The 15,342-nt window shown below is 40.9% G+C and overlaps 1 long non-coding RNA gene across 1 annotated transcript; it reads right to left on the reverse strand.

Moving 5' to 3' along the window:
- Positions 1-3,268: 3,268 nt before the first annotated feature.
- Positions 3,269-14,619, reverse strand: LOC144583656 (uncharacterized). Its single transcript, XR_013537570.1, has 2 exons — positions 14,390-14,619; positions 3,269-8,012 (listed from the first exon to the last, which is right to left on the reverse strand). It is a non-coding gene; the product is annotated as an uncharacterized LOC144583656 (long non-coding RNA).
- Positions 14,620-15,342: the final 723 nt, after the last annotated feature.

Raw genomic sequence — 15,342 nt, forward strand, 5'->3', positions numbered from 1 at the left:
GCACAGTGATTAAACTGCTGTACTGCAGCCAAAACTGTGCTCACGACCTCGGGTTCAGTCCCAGGTAGCGGCTCAAGGTTGACTCAGCCTTCTATCCGAGGTCAGTAAAATGAGTACCCAGCTCACTGGGGGGGGGGGGGCAATGTGTAGCCTGCATAATTAACTTGTAAACCGCTCAGAGAGTGCTTGAAGCGCTATATAAGCAGCGTGCTTTGCTTTATAGGCCCCTTATGACTTCATGATTCTAAGATTCTATCGTATACTTCTATAATACTGCATTTGTGAAATGGAAGAAATGGGCTAGTAGACTGAAAGGTACTCTATTGGGCCCTTTCTCATCTCTCAGAAATGCAGCGCTTCTGAAGTGCTGCCTACTGCTCTGTTCAGATTTAATTTGCCCTTCCTTCCTTCTCTCTCAATCTCTCTCTTCCTTTCTCACTTTCTACACAAATCAGCTCTTTGATTGGGCTTGTATGAAGTTGACAGCCAATAGCAGAATCTTGCCTGAAGTAAAATTAAAAAAAACCTTGGTAATTATTTCAAAGCCAACAAATATAAATTAGAGTCTTCAAATCTTATACAGATTTGTGTTTTATGGACCTTCGCTAGTACCCGAGCTTACAAGTACCTAGCAATGATCCTGATACAGAGGCGATCTGTGTCAGATAGATCATAAGGTACTCACAAGTTTTATATCTCATGACTAACTTGAAGCTTCTGCTCATGAATGTCCAGACAAATGTTTATTCTACCTGAGTGTTGTGATGGTTTAATGTGTCAAGGTTATGAACCAAGCTTCTGTTGGAGATGCGCAGGAAATGAATCAGTTTTGAAGCACATACTTGATGGGACATCAGTTGTACTGAACGATGAAATGCAGAACAAATATAGTAGTAGCCTCCCAAAGGACTGGATTTAATCCTAGATCACACGGAGGGGGAACAAAAGAATCGATATTGGCCTTGTGTCGTCTGTTCCCCCCCCTCAAAAAGGGTCAACATCAATGAGGAGTAACTTGGAAACATTTTGCTGGTGTGACCACAAGCCTTAGATAAAAAAAGATATCCAGTCCTCATTTAAAGCATTTGCACATGAAGCATCATGGATGGGACCACTTCTGACTTTAAAGAATGTAAGGCAAGAGGAGGATCAGTAGCAGCTGAAACGTTAATTCATAGCACATGGCACTGCTTAGTGAGCAACAGAAAATGTTTCTAAAGACAGCCAAGTCTCTGCCCTGAAGAGCTTACAAAGCACATGGGTTAGTGGTGAGGAGTGAACATGAGTTTGAAGACGGGATTTGAATAAAGGCAGGTTAAGTAAAGGTGTAAACTAGGCTAAGTGTATTTACTCAAGAATAAGCCTTATGGAACAAAAGAGATTTACTCAGAAATACATGGAGTTTGTTGCTTGTGGGACTTCAAAAAGTATCTTGTTTCTTTGTGTATCTGTGGAACTTGATCTGGATCTCAGCATAAACTCATTTGCAATGTTGGAGCAGAAAAATGCAACAAGGCCCTCCCAATTTTCAATTTTGTTCTTTTTTTTAAAAGGTTCACATAGTTATGATTGCTACCAACAACATTCTGGAGTCATTTTGTTGATTGAAGATGATCGCTGACGATTCAGAAGAAAAATTAAAGTAAAGGACAAGTATATTTAAGCATAATTACCTTAAAAATCAAATAGGCAGTAATATAATCTGTGTTTTTGTTAGAAATAAAACACCCCAAAAGGCTGGTTCTCATAGAAATTCACGTGCTTGTGCACACACAGAGAATCCTGTTATTTCAAGCAGCACGTGGACATGATCTAGCCAACATGAAACAATCTCAAGACTTCCTTGTCAGTGGCAACTCCAAAGTGTGTGACTGCCATAGAAACCACAGGACTGTCACATAATGGATGATGCACAATTGATTTGAAATGTATGGGGAAGGGTGTGTCAATGGCTTCAAATAAGGGAAAATTTAAGCTTGTAGAGACGGGGGATAAGTTATCTATCTATCTATCTATCTATCTATCTATCTATCTATCTATCTATCTATCTATCTATCTATCTATCTATCTATCTATCTATCTATCTATCTATCTATCTATCTATCTATCTATCTATCTATCTATCTATCTATCTAACTTGTATGCTGCCCACACTACCCAAAGGTCTCTGGGCGGCTTACAACATTTAAAATACAATAAAAATATATACTCTAAAAATTGCCATCAGGACCCACAGCTGATATTATTTCCATTAAAAGCCTTCTGGAACAGGAAGGTTTTGACCTGGTGCCGAAATGTCATCAGCATCGGCGCCAGACGAATCTCAGTCGGGAGGGCATTCTACAGTCGGCAGCTGCCGAAAAGGCCCTTTGTCTACAAGCCCTCCCTCTCACCTCCTTGAGGGACGGCTCTTTCAAAAGGGCCCCCTGGCTAGATCTTAACTGCTGGGTAGGTTCACATGGAAGGAGGCGGGCCTTCAAGTATCCAGGGCCCAAGCCATTTAGGGCTTTATATGTCAAAGCAAGCACAATTGCAATTAGAACCTAAAGCAGATCCAAGCAATGGGGTACATTCTTTGTACTGGAACCAGAATAATCCCACATGGATCTTTGGCACCCCACTATAAAGTGCTTGGTAAACAAAATTGCTTATATTTGCACTAACTCTTGGATGCTGTTTTGGCTGGAATACAGTTAAAGCACCTTGCTTTAGGACTTTTTAATCACTGATGTCTGGATGGGCATTAGTTATTGCAGACTTAGGATTCTGAAAGTGGGTTGAAGAAGAGCAGACCCAAATACGTTTATCCTCCCACTCAGAAATGGTGCAGCTGCATTCCTTAAAACTGGAACCTTTGAAAGTAAGTTGTAAAAACTCCAAAAGGAAAACAATTGACTCCTGATCCAATATTAACGATTTGCACTGTATGCACGCCTGAATGTCCATCCCTCCCATTTTTTTAATGGACCCAAGCCTCTCATAAATACAGGAGTCTACCAGAGCTAAATATATGGCTGAGCCATAGATAGATGTATGGCCAATGCTCAGGAAGGAATGTTAAATCCTCCCTTGTCTTATGCCTGAATAATAAAAAAAAGAGAAACTGCAATTACTTTCTCATTTCCTGTGTTAAAATGAGGTATTTCTATGAGACTTAGCTGATTTTGTTTAACAATTAACACAGATTGCACAAAACTACAGTAACTTCTGCCTTATTGCATGGACTTGTACAAATCAGCAGCACCAGATGGGGGTTTTGTTTTGCCTCTTTTTGATCAATCATTGACCAGTCAACCTGTCCTTCTGTTCATGGGGTGGTGGGAGTGTAACTTCACAAAATGAAGAGGCACTTACTGAGACATTTTGTACAACTAGAGCAGCAGCAGCAGCAGAAACTTTCAGAGGGGAAAAATCTGCTTGCTGTCTTGTTTTGTGCTGCAGATGAGGAATCTCACAGAGCTTCACCTCACAGAGGTTGGTACAAATTTCTTGATGTGTTGGCTTAAAACAGCCTGTTTTGCTGGGAAAAAGAAAAGCCACAAAGAAATTGCAAGTAACCTGGGGCAGTGTACAGGTAGAGCACTGTTGCCCTCCAAAATATTTAGGTATTACTGTCAACTTGACATTGACATGCATAAAGCTGCTGCCAGGATTAGCTTTTAAAGACAACTTTCTTGAACTTACTGAGGGACTTACCTCAAACTCTGCAAATGTCAGCCATAGCCCTGTGTTTTTTCTGCTGCTGAATATTCTTGTCAGCGTGGTTCAAATCCACACATGCTAAACATGTAGATACAGTAGTAATTGGGGCATGTAGACTTATTACTGGGTGTAAGAAACCAATACTATCTGGCAGGTATTGCTCCACCTGAAGTATGATGGGAAATGATAACAAATCAAGAAGGAAGGAAGGTAGCTCAGAGTGCTGCACATGCTATGAACACCAGCCTCCAGAAAGAAGACTGGAATCTAAAAAGATATTCTTCCTACCAAAGAAGGTCTATGGAGAGCTAGAATTACACATCTAACGGAATGGGTGGGGCCATCTGAACAGCGAGTGCTAGGGTATAACGCTGGATGGGATGTGTGGATGATCTCTGAACAGATTACAAAGTACTGTAGTGTTGGACAATCTAGGGATAATTTAGAGAAACAGAGGCAGTCATCTCCTGGCAGTCAACTGCATGTGAAAGTGCAGAAAACCAAGCGCCACAACATCTGTGTCAATGTCACTGTATCATGCAAAGACGATCTTTTCAGGGGGAGAGATAATGTGACTGATGTACCACAATTTTGGTCCAAAATTCTTTAATATGTTTATTTTCATGTACAATTAATCAAAAATTGTTTTATTTTATATGCATCATTATTTTATGTTTTTAATGTTTGGTAATGTCTCATGAGTTGTTATTCCATTATTCTACATATAGAAATACTCTGACTTCAACAAACAAACAAACAAACAAACAAATATTGAGGATGAATAACTATTTCCCATCTCTATGCTCAGTCTCTTCTTGATAGAGATTTATTGGTTTGGCATAAGAGGTAATAAACCCCTCCCTCAGATGTCGAATAAAGCTGGCTTCCTTGAAGAAGGCAGAGACTTCTAATATCATGAACTGATTTTTATGGACTGCCTCTCTCAGATGGGAATTGGGTGGTGCCTTTCTCCAGGGGTTGATTTCATTCCTATCTGCAGTGTGGGGGCAATTCCAGAAGATGGTGCTGGGAGACTATTTTTCTAGCTTCTGATGATTATGCTGCATGGCTCCATCTTGCCCTTGTCTGTTATTTTCATCTGCACTATAATATGGGGGGGGGGGGTTGGAAATTTTCATGACACTGCTGCTCATTTTTGTCCATCCAGATGATTTAGTGAATGCCATAAATAAGTGCCAGGTTGTAGTAACGCCAAACATCAGTACTGATACACTGAAACTCAGTACAGACAGCCTGAGGGGCAACATTCTTTTAAATGTGTGGTTGCATTTAACATGTCTAGTTTGTTACTTTTTAAAAGGCAATCATTGGAAGGTCTGCTTCAAAATTATGAATATAGCACATTAAAGGGGGTGGAACTAAGGCTCCTCCATGCTGCCATCTCAATAAATATCCGCTCCCACACACAATATCTGCCAAAGAAGGGATGGATTATAAATTATTTAATGAATACAGTATTATGAAGTTAGAGTAATGTAACAAGTAGTTAGAATGATGCTTTTTAAGATATAATGAGCAACATTTCCAAATTTCTTTAAAAAGCCTCTTCTTAAGGGCAAGGTATGAAATTTTTAGGGTCATTTTGACATACAGTAAGTTTGGCAGGGTTTATCCCATTCTCTTAAAAATCCTAAGGAACAAAAGAAATATTCTTTGTAACCTTCTGAATCTGTCAGAGTGCTGTCCTCTAAAGATGCTGGCCACAGAGACTGGCGAAACGTTAGGAAGAACAACCTTCAGAACACGGCCAAAGAGCCTGAAAAACCCACAACAACCATTAGATCCCGGCTGTGAAAGCCTTCGCGAATAAAATTTATTATTTGGTTTTCCTTTTTGAATTTTTGTAAGTATTTGCAAAATACTTTTTGCAAATACTTACTTCTTTTTTATTTTATATTTCTGTAAATAGTGGCTTTGGCCATAATATTTCCTTGCTGGACCCCACACAAGGACTGAACTTGGGCTTGTTTTTTAATAAGCCATTAGCTTGGATAGCACATGTAACTTATTGCATTTATTAGTATGCTACATTTGTGTAACCAGCAGAACAGGAAAAAACTTCAGAATGTCCCCTGGTTCTCTTTAGTGCCAAATTCTATTGCACCTTGCAAGTATTTACAGACATACAAAAATAGAAACCAAAGGACACTTCCCTTGCCACTGAGGATTGTTAAGAGAATGCTATGAAATTTGAAAAATTCATGAGAAAAAGTCTCTGAAAATTCCGTAACATGCACTCAAAAAGTAAGTTTTTAAAGGAATTAGAAAATGTGTCTAAAAAGTTACATCCTGATTACTTGTTACATTACTTACATTTTGTAATTATTCATTACATAATTTATAATCCAGAAAGTAACCAGTTAATTGGTAACTGCGAAACTAATTACCTCCAAGCCTTGCATGGGGGGGGGGAGATAATTCTTTCTTTACGTGCTGTTGTCCCAGTCCATTGTGTATACTCTGCCACATATGTACCCCATCTTGGGCTATGCTCATCCACTGAATGGGCATGACTCCAGGTGACTGGAAGTAATACCTGGCCTGGCAGGAAAAGTTTCACAGAAACAGTTGGGCCTTGCTGTAACAGTTCACTCAGCTGCAGTTTGCAACTTGTGGGAACTGATGCTGAGCAAAGCCATATGGAAGAACTGCCTGTGCTAATTTCTTAGCTATGGTTATTGTTAAGGTTTAACAGCCTCACTTAGAGATTCAGAAGGTTACAGATCCAATAAGGACAAAATACTCTTTTAACAACATATGGTTTTGTCTCCTTTGAATGTCATGATTTATTAATTTTTTAGGGAAATGCTAAACAGTGTACACGATTATGTTTTCATGCCAACTCACCTCTGTATGAATATGAGTGGGTATGGCAAGAGTCCAAAATTCTTTATTTCTTCAAAGCCACAATGGCATGGATTGCTAAAATGAAATAGTGACTATATAGTTGAGTAATGACTACTGGTGTTACTAATACTAATAATCACCATCAAACTTTAACATATCTTTCAATCCATTCAAGAGTTAAAACAAATCGTTTGGTTTTGGACCATTAGCAGAGGCAGAAATCTAAATCAGTGGTTCTTAACCTTGGGTTACTCAGGTGTTTTTGAACTGCAACTCCCAGAAACTCCAGCCAGCACAGCTGGTGGCAAAGGCTTCTGGGAGTTGCAGTCCAAAACTCCTGAGTAACCCAAGGTTAGAATCCATTGGCTTCTCCTCCTGTTTAATGCAAAGTAACAGTTTGTTGTTTGCTAACATGTTGTTTCCAAGTAATAAGCAGAAAAGGGTGGTTTAGACTAGTGGGATAGTATCATCAGATTAATAGAAGGAACAAAATTATGGCTTCTACTCTGTTTTGTCTGTAGAAACAGAAAGACCTTTACTGTAGACCACAGTACCTTTGCATTTATAGTTATACATACCTAAGGGAAGTTGCGGGATACCCAGTGTGGTGTAGCGAATAAAAGTGATGGACTAGAATTTAGGAGACCTGATGTTAACTGCTGGTGCCCTGAGACCTGGCAGTCCTCTATTCCTAACTGGCTGCTTGTGGGGGTGGGAAAAGTGTCTTCTATCTCTGATTGCTCCACAGCCTGATTTACTAACGGAGAGAATGGTGAAGTTTGCCAGGTTTGAAGGTGGGACACAGAATCTAGCTTGAGTTATCAATTATACTTGCCTCAAAGGAAAGGCAGACATTTAGGAGCCTGCAAATTGTACTGTGCCTCAGATTAAGCTGAAGAGGACTTCCTAGGTCATCTCTAGGAAAAGACACTGAAGAAATAAGCCTAGGGACTTAACCATCACCCCACCCCCGCCCCCAAAAACACTTGCCAAAGCTGATACAAAGCATTATAGCCACCAACGACATGTAAACATCCATAGACAATGTCAGATTCTGGAGACTGCTCAAATTGTAAATTCGATTCTTCAAAATAGATTCAAATACCTTGATCTAGATCAGCAGAAATCCCAGAACACATAACCTATGTCTTAAGTCAATTACATTTCAGCTTGTTTGCCTTCATCTATACCAGAATCTCCTCCAGGAACTTATTCAGGATTTTTCTCTGCCTCTGTGATGAACTCGAGGGCTGCATGACACTCCACAGGCACTCTGGCTTCCAGGGAACCAGCTGCCCATCGAAAGGAACATGGGGGAGAGTAATCCTCCTGTTGCCATTTAGGTGAAACCAAATGTCAAGACTGTGCAGAGAATTCCAGAATTCCTGGCATGTTTTGGCCAGATGTCTCTTCCAATGAGTTTTGAAAGGTGTTCCGAGTATCTTTATGCAACAAAACAAAACCATTGTTATTTATAACATTGCTGCTCTTTTTGTTGCTGGGTGGGGAGGGGGGAACCCTTAGCCAGAGACCCCCCCAACTCTCTGATTTTAAAATAAAATGGCATTGCTTACTTCAAATATACAGTTAAAGCAATTAAATATCAGCATTAGTTACAATTTCATGTTCAATATCTTTCATCCTTTTTTTAAAAAAAAAGTAGAAACAAAATGGTTCAATTTTCTTTTCTGTCTCAGTGGTCTAGCTGGGACTGTGCAACATTAAAATTTCTCCACAGCCTAAATAGAAGCCAAAGGAGTAGGGTTTGTTGTCATAGATCCCCAAGAAAGGAATTCTTCAGTGGTGCAACAAGAATCATTTTTTGCATATTTTATTGTGCATTGCGAACTGGGACACAGAGTAAGGTGGGATTGTTCATCATTGGTGAAAACGTTGCACATGCAGCAGGCATGAAGGCACTTCAGAACATATGGTCTACCAAGCTGAAGAACATATAAAGACCACTCCAGGCTCATTCTCATTTTGCTGTCTGCCCAGATCTCTAAAACCAGAGAGATTTTTAAGCAAATGGCAAAGTACAATGGTGCCTTGCTTAGCGATGTTAATCCGTGCAGAAAAAATCGCTGCTAAGCGATAACATCGCTAAGTGAAAATAAAAAGCTCATAGAAACGCATTAAAACGCGATTAATGCGTTCCTATGGGCTAAAAAACTCACCTTTAAGCGGAAATCCTCCATGGAGGGGGCGTTTTTGGTGCCTCTTAAGCAAAGAAACACAGTGGGTGGCCATTTTGTTTACCCGGCAGCCATTTTGAAACCGCCGATCAGCTGGCCGAAAATGAAGGCTTTGCGATGATCGCTTCCCTGCCAGGAACACTGCAAAGCGAAATTTCCCCATAGGGACCATCGCAAAGCGATCGCTTTTGCGATGGCAAAAAGTCCATCGCAAAGCGATTTCATTGCTATACAGAGCGATCGCTATGCGAGGCACCACTGTACAACCCAGCAAGCTTTGTAGTTTTGCCATTGAGGTTTCCACAGCCTTGAAGAAAATGGCGCTGGTACTGCCTGTGTACAAAGAGTTTCACATGTACACAGGAGACTTATGGTCATTGTGTGACTTCCATGTTCAACTTGACTCCTTTCCTAGTCCATTTGCTGTTCTGTGTGACATTATGTGACTGTTGTCTGCAGAATCACACACGCCTTTAAAAATATCTCTCTAAACACCCTATGTTCTTTGCCTCAGTGATTTCCTGTGGGAGGGAATTCCTCAGGTTGATTATATGTTTCAGACAGAAGTATTTCCTCACATTCAGTTAAATTTTACTACATGTCAAATTGACTTGAGATTTGCTTCTTTGTTCCTGGCTGAGGGAACTGGATAAAAGGGAACATCTGGCTGGTCATTTCAGCAAACCAATCATTACTATCTATTCCAGCTTTATAAGGATTTTTTTAAAAAATCCATTTACGTGAACAGGAATGTCTCAGAGAACATCCATGATCCTTGTTTCTTATACATAACAAAGGAAAACATCTACATAAAGTGATTTTATAAACTGTACACGTCTCTATGTAACAAAAAATAAATTAAAAATAAAATAAAATAAAATAAGGGAAGCCATAAAATGGTTATTTTCTCCCTTTCATATCTTCAAAATGAATATAGATAAAGTAAGGCAGCAGCATGAACTAGAGATGGGGGTATTTGTATTTGTACATGAATATGAATACCCCCACACAGCCAGACTTAATAAGGGTCTGTCCTCTAGGGCTAGACTGTGCGCTCATGTGTCTGGCGGTGGCAGCCTCGGTCAGCCTTTCAGTCGCTCCTGGAGCCCCGCTCTCTTTCCGCTCATCTAGCCACTCGGTAGCTGTGCAGAGAGACTCATCCTCCCTCCCCCTGCCTGGAGTTGGCTAGATGAGCGGAAAGAGAACGGGGCTCCGGGAATGACTGGAAGGCTGACCAAGGCTGTCACCACTGCCACTTGGATGCATGAGTGCACAGTCCAGCCCTATAGGCTGGACCCTCATTAAGTCCAGCTGTATTCGTATTTATATACGAATACCCCCATCTCTAGTATGAACCTTTCCTCCTGGGAAAATCTCTTTTTTGCCTAACACTACTCTAAATGGACAATGCACATTCAATGCCAGATGCAGGGGAGGGGCATCAGGAGAGAGGTATCTAGCTGTCTCGTGTGCTCCCAGAGGCATCTGATGGGGCCACGGTGAGATACAGGGAGCTGGACTAGATGGGCCCTTGGCCTGATCCAGCCGATGGCTCTTCTTAGGTTCTTACATTTTATTGACATCAGGATTGGTTGTTCTACTACTCAGGGAGGTTGAAGTACTTCAGGCAGCAGAGCAGGAAGAGTAAGAATGAGCAGTCTGCCCTCCCCGTCACTCAGATGCAGAGCCTATATCATGATGTCAGAAAGCCTCATTTGCTCTTCTTGCTGGCTACTGAGAATCAGCTGGGCAGGCTCAGAGTTGGCCCCACCACAGGGCTGAGAGAGGCAGTCCCTGCACAAAAATCAATCCACACCCATCACATGATTGGCAAGCAGGCAGGCATGGATGGGGCTTATTTGGATTGGAGAGGTAAAATGTTGTGTTTGTATATTGGGGAGTAGACTAGCAGGCAGAGAGAGAAAGCTGAGTGGTCGCAGGGAAAGGACAGAGTGGAAGGCAAGACAAGTAGTAGGGTGGGAATGGTGGGCTGTTGGCACCACTTCTCCTGCGGTTTCAAATTGTGGGAGGGCTCATGCCAGCACTTTGCAAGACCTGCAGAGAAGGGCATCAGCAAGCTTTGAAGAATCACAGGATGGAATTACATCAGAGTAAAACATGGGAGGGACGTGGTGGCGCTGTGGGCTAAACCGCAGAAGCCTGTGCTGCAGGGTCAGAAGACCAAGCAGTCGTAAGATCGAATCCACGCAACGGAGTGAGCGCCCGTCGCTTGTCCCAGCTCCCGCCAACCTAGCGGTTCGAAAGCATGCAAATGCAAGTAGATAAATAGGGACCACCTCGGTGGGAAGGTAACAGCGTTTCGTGTCTAAGTCGCACTGGCCATGTGACCACGGAAGATTGTCTTTGGACAAAACGCTGGCTCTATGGCTTGGAAAAGGGGATGAGCACTGCCCCCTAGAGTCGAACACGACTGGACAAAAATTGTCAAGGGGAACCTTTACCTTTACCTAAAACCTTGTAGACAAAGTCACTATGGAAACGGCCTGCACTCAGCATTCAAAGGAGTGCTTGGCCCACATTTTAAAATGAATGCAGTGTCTGCTGCCAAATATTCAGGCTGTTTCATGCAGCTATAGCTCATTGACAGTTTGAACAGGGCTTTTCTAAAGGTGAAAAATGTTATGTAGGTGTTAAGTAAATTTGCATCCATAAATTAATCCATGGAATTTAACTAGGGATGTGAGAAATTTTGTCAAAATTTGACCAAAAAATTACATCTCATTCTTGGGCAATTTTCTGAGTCTTACTATAGCAAGAATACCTTCTGAGAGTTATTTCATACTAATGACGTTCCCAGCTTCTCATGGAAATGAAATCCTGGCCTTGTTTTTCCTCTCTTTTGTTCTGTTCAGGAAACTGCCAAATTCTGCACAGCTTAATCTCTTCCTGGTGAATCCTGCACAGGAACTGTAGTGATCCTGCACAACTTGCATTTCTTCAGCTCTTTTTAGGCAAATTTTGCACGAGAATGATGCCATTCTGCCGAATTGCAATAATGCTACATACTTACCAAAGAGCGTCTGGGAAATCTTATGGCATTTTCCACAAAATTTCTTAGAGAAAAAAAAATCATGCGGAGAAATCTTACAGTGAGGAGAGAAGAGAGATTTCTCCCCTCTGTTTCTCTCCAAGAGTGAAACTCAATGAGATTCATATCTTCATTTTAAGTCACGAAGTTAAACTAGGAGGGGAAAAATTATCATAAAATTATGTCCTGTTTAGAAGGGGGGCATTATCTTACATTTCCATCCATAATCTTTTTTTAAGCATTGTCCCCAGACATGGTCCTTCCAATAAATTCAAGGTTTCTGTGGTGAAAAATATTCTCCTACAAAATGTGGAGGAAGAAACTAGAGGTGTAGCTATCCTTGACTGATTCTAGCCAATAGAAATAGTTTAATGGAAGAAATGGCAGTAAGGGGAACTCTGGGGGGAAGTGATCATGTTCTATTTGAGTTCATGATTTTGAAGGAAACAAAAGGAGTGTAGTCACGTGTATATGCTGGATTTGAGGAAAGCTAATTGTAATAAACTATATGAGCCTACCCGGCAGTTAAGATCTAGCCAGGGGGCCCTTTTGAAAGAGCCATCCCTCAAGGAGGTAAGAGGGACGGCTTGTAGACAAAGGGCCTTTTCGGCAGCTGCCCCCAGACTATGGAATGCCCTCCCGACTGAGATTCGTCTGGCGCCGACACTGATGACATTTCGGCACCAGGTCAAAACCTTCCTGTTCCAGAAGGCTTTTAACTGAAATAATATTAGCTGTGGGTCCGATGGCAATTTTATATATATTTTAATTGTATTTTAATTGTTACATATCTTTATTGTATTTTAAATGCTGTAAGCTGCCCAGAGACCTTTGGGTAGTGTGGGTGGCATATAAATTAAATAAATAATAAATAATAATAAATAATAAACTCAAAACAATAATAGGTAAGGTCCTATGGCAGGAACTCCTAACAGGAAAAGGAGGCCAAGATGGATGGGAGTTTCTTAAAAAGGAAATTCTAAAGGTAAAACTACAAACAATTCCAACAAGAAAAGAAGATGAAAGATAACAAAAAAGACCAATGTGGCTTCACAAAAAACTCAGGCAGAACCCAAAAGCAAAAAGGACACATGTATGAAGTGGAAGGAAGGCCAGGTCACAAAGGAAGAGTACAAATAGGTAGCTAAAAATTTCAGGGATGGCATTAGGAGAGCAAAAGCTGAGAATGAGTGGAGGTTAGCAAGAGATGCTAAAAGCAATTTTTAAAAAACCATTCCTCATGTACACAGATAGCAAAAGACAGAGAAAAGAAACAGAGGTTCAGCCCATCAATGGAGATGGAAAAATGGTAACAGACAAAAAGAAAAGGCAGAAGTGCTCAGTTTTCCCCCAAAAGACAGTCTAAGACCTTCCTGACAAATATGACTTACAAGTGGAGGGGACAGAATTGCTGATTGAGATTGTCAAATGAATAGTCAAGGAATACCTTATTAATTTGAGTGAGTTCAAATATCCAAGGCTGACAGAACTAAAGTAATAATCAGAAGCCAACATAGACTTGTCAAGAACAAATTCTGCCAGACTTATTTTACCACATTTTTTAAATCTGGTAATCTCCTTGGTAGATGGTGGGAATGTTGTAGACATAATATATCTTGACTGTAGCAAAGCATTTTACAAAGCCCATGCCACAGTCCATGATATCTAATTAGCAAACTGACTAGGTGTGGGCTGGATAGAATAACTGTCAGGTGGTTACAGAATCATATTCAAAGAGTACTTATCAATGGATCTTTCTCAGACTGGGAAGAGGTAACAAGTGGGATACAAGAAAGTTCAGTCCTGGGCACACTGCTCTTCAACATTTTTATCAATGACTCATATGATGGGGTTCAGGGAATCCTTATTAAATTTGTGGATGAAATAAAATTGGGTCGAATGGCTGATACTTTGGAAGATAGGAAAAAAAGATCTTGATTGGCTTGAGCTGAAAACAACAGAACAAAATTTAACAGGGATAAGTGTAAAGTTCTACACTGGGGAAAGGGACAAATACAGAATTACAAGATATGGGATACTTGGCTCAGTAATAGTATAAGTGAGAAGGATCTTGGAATTTTTGTAGATCACAAGCTGAGAGTCAACAGTGTGATGTGGTTGCGAAAAAGGCAAATGATATTTCAGACTCCATTAACAGAAGTATAGTCTCCACATCATTCAAATAAAGTTCCCCTCTATTTAGCACTAGTTAGGCCTCATCTTTAGTATTTTGTCCAGTTCTGGACATTGCACTTCAAGAAGGAGGCAGACAAATTGGAACAAGTTCAGAGAAGAACAACAAGGATGATCAGGGAGCTGGAAACCAAGCCCTGTGAGGAAAGACTGAAATAGCTGGGCATGTTTAGCCTTGAGAAAAGAAGATCTAGGGCAGATATGATTCCACTTTTCAAATACTTGAACGATTGTCATACAGAAGAGAAACAGGCTCTGTTGTCAATCATCCCAGAGTGTAGGACCCATAATCATGAGCTTATGTTACCAGAAGTGAAATTTAGGCTAAATATCAGAGAAAATATCTGAACTGTAAGAGCAGTACCACAATGAAACCAATTACCTTGGGAGGTGGTGAGGACTTCCATGCTGGAGGCATTCAAGAGAAACGACTATCTGTCACATCTACTTTGATTTGGACTCCTGCAGAGGGTTGGGCTCGATGCTCTTATAGGGCCCCTCCAGCTCTGTGATTCTATTCAAAGGACTTTGCAGATAAAGTCTGTTTTAAAAGTAAATGTAAAAGTAAATGCTGTAGGAAGAGACAGCAAGAACCTTTATGTCAACCCATCAACAGAAAACATGGAGGCATCAGATTCTTTAGGTACATACCATGATTACAGACATCCTCAATATAGTAAGATGAATGGCAGATCTATTTTTACAAAGTATTTATAAATGTGTATGCTTACATATAAATTCATAATCTCTTTTCTCCTTTAGGTCAGTAGTCCCCAACCTTGGGCCTCCAGATGTTCTTGAACTACAACTCCCAGAAGCCTTCACCACCACCTCTGCTGGACAGGATTTCTGGGAGTTGAAGTCCAAGAACATCTGGAGGCCTAAGGTTGGGGACCACTGCTTTAGGTGACATCCAAATGCATCCTTACTGGCAATGCATACATAGCCATATTTGATGCCAGATGGTGAAGGCTCAGAGAAAGGTAGGCATACAGGAATGCTTCTGTTGGGCAGTCAGAACTAGCTCTTTTGCTGCACAAGGATTTCTAGTTTGGAGGCAGCAAGCTCAACTGTTCTCAGGACATGAAGGGCAAATATGTGGATGAAGACATCATATTGACAGGATATGTCACACACACACACACACACACACACACACACACACACACACACACACACACACACACACACACACACACACACACACACACACACACACACACACACACACACACACACACACACACACACACACCCAAATAAGAGACAACCCCTGACTGAGGGATTCCTTCAAAGGGAACTGATCAAATAAACTGGTGTTGAACCATTTTCTGA

This window comes from Pogona vitticeps, chromosome 1 (assembly GCF_051106095.1).
Source record: "Pogona vitticeps strain Pit_001003342236 chromosome 1, PviZW2.1, whole genome shotgun sequence".
In the NCBI taxonomy this organism is placed as follows: domain Eukaryota; kingdom Metazoa; phylum Chordata; class Lepidosauria; order Squamata; family Agamidae; genus Pogona; species Pogona vitticeps.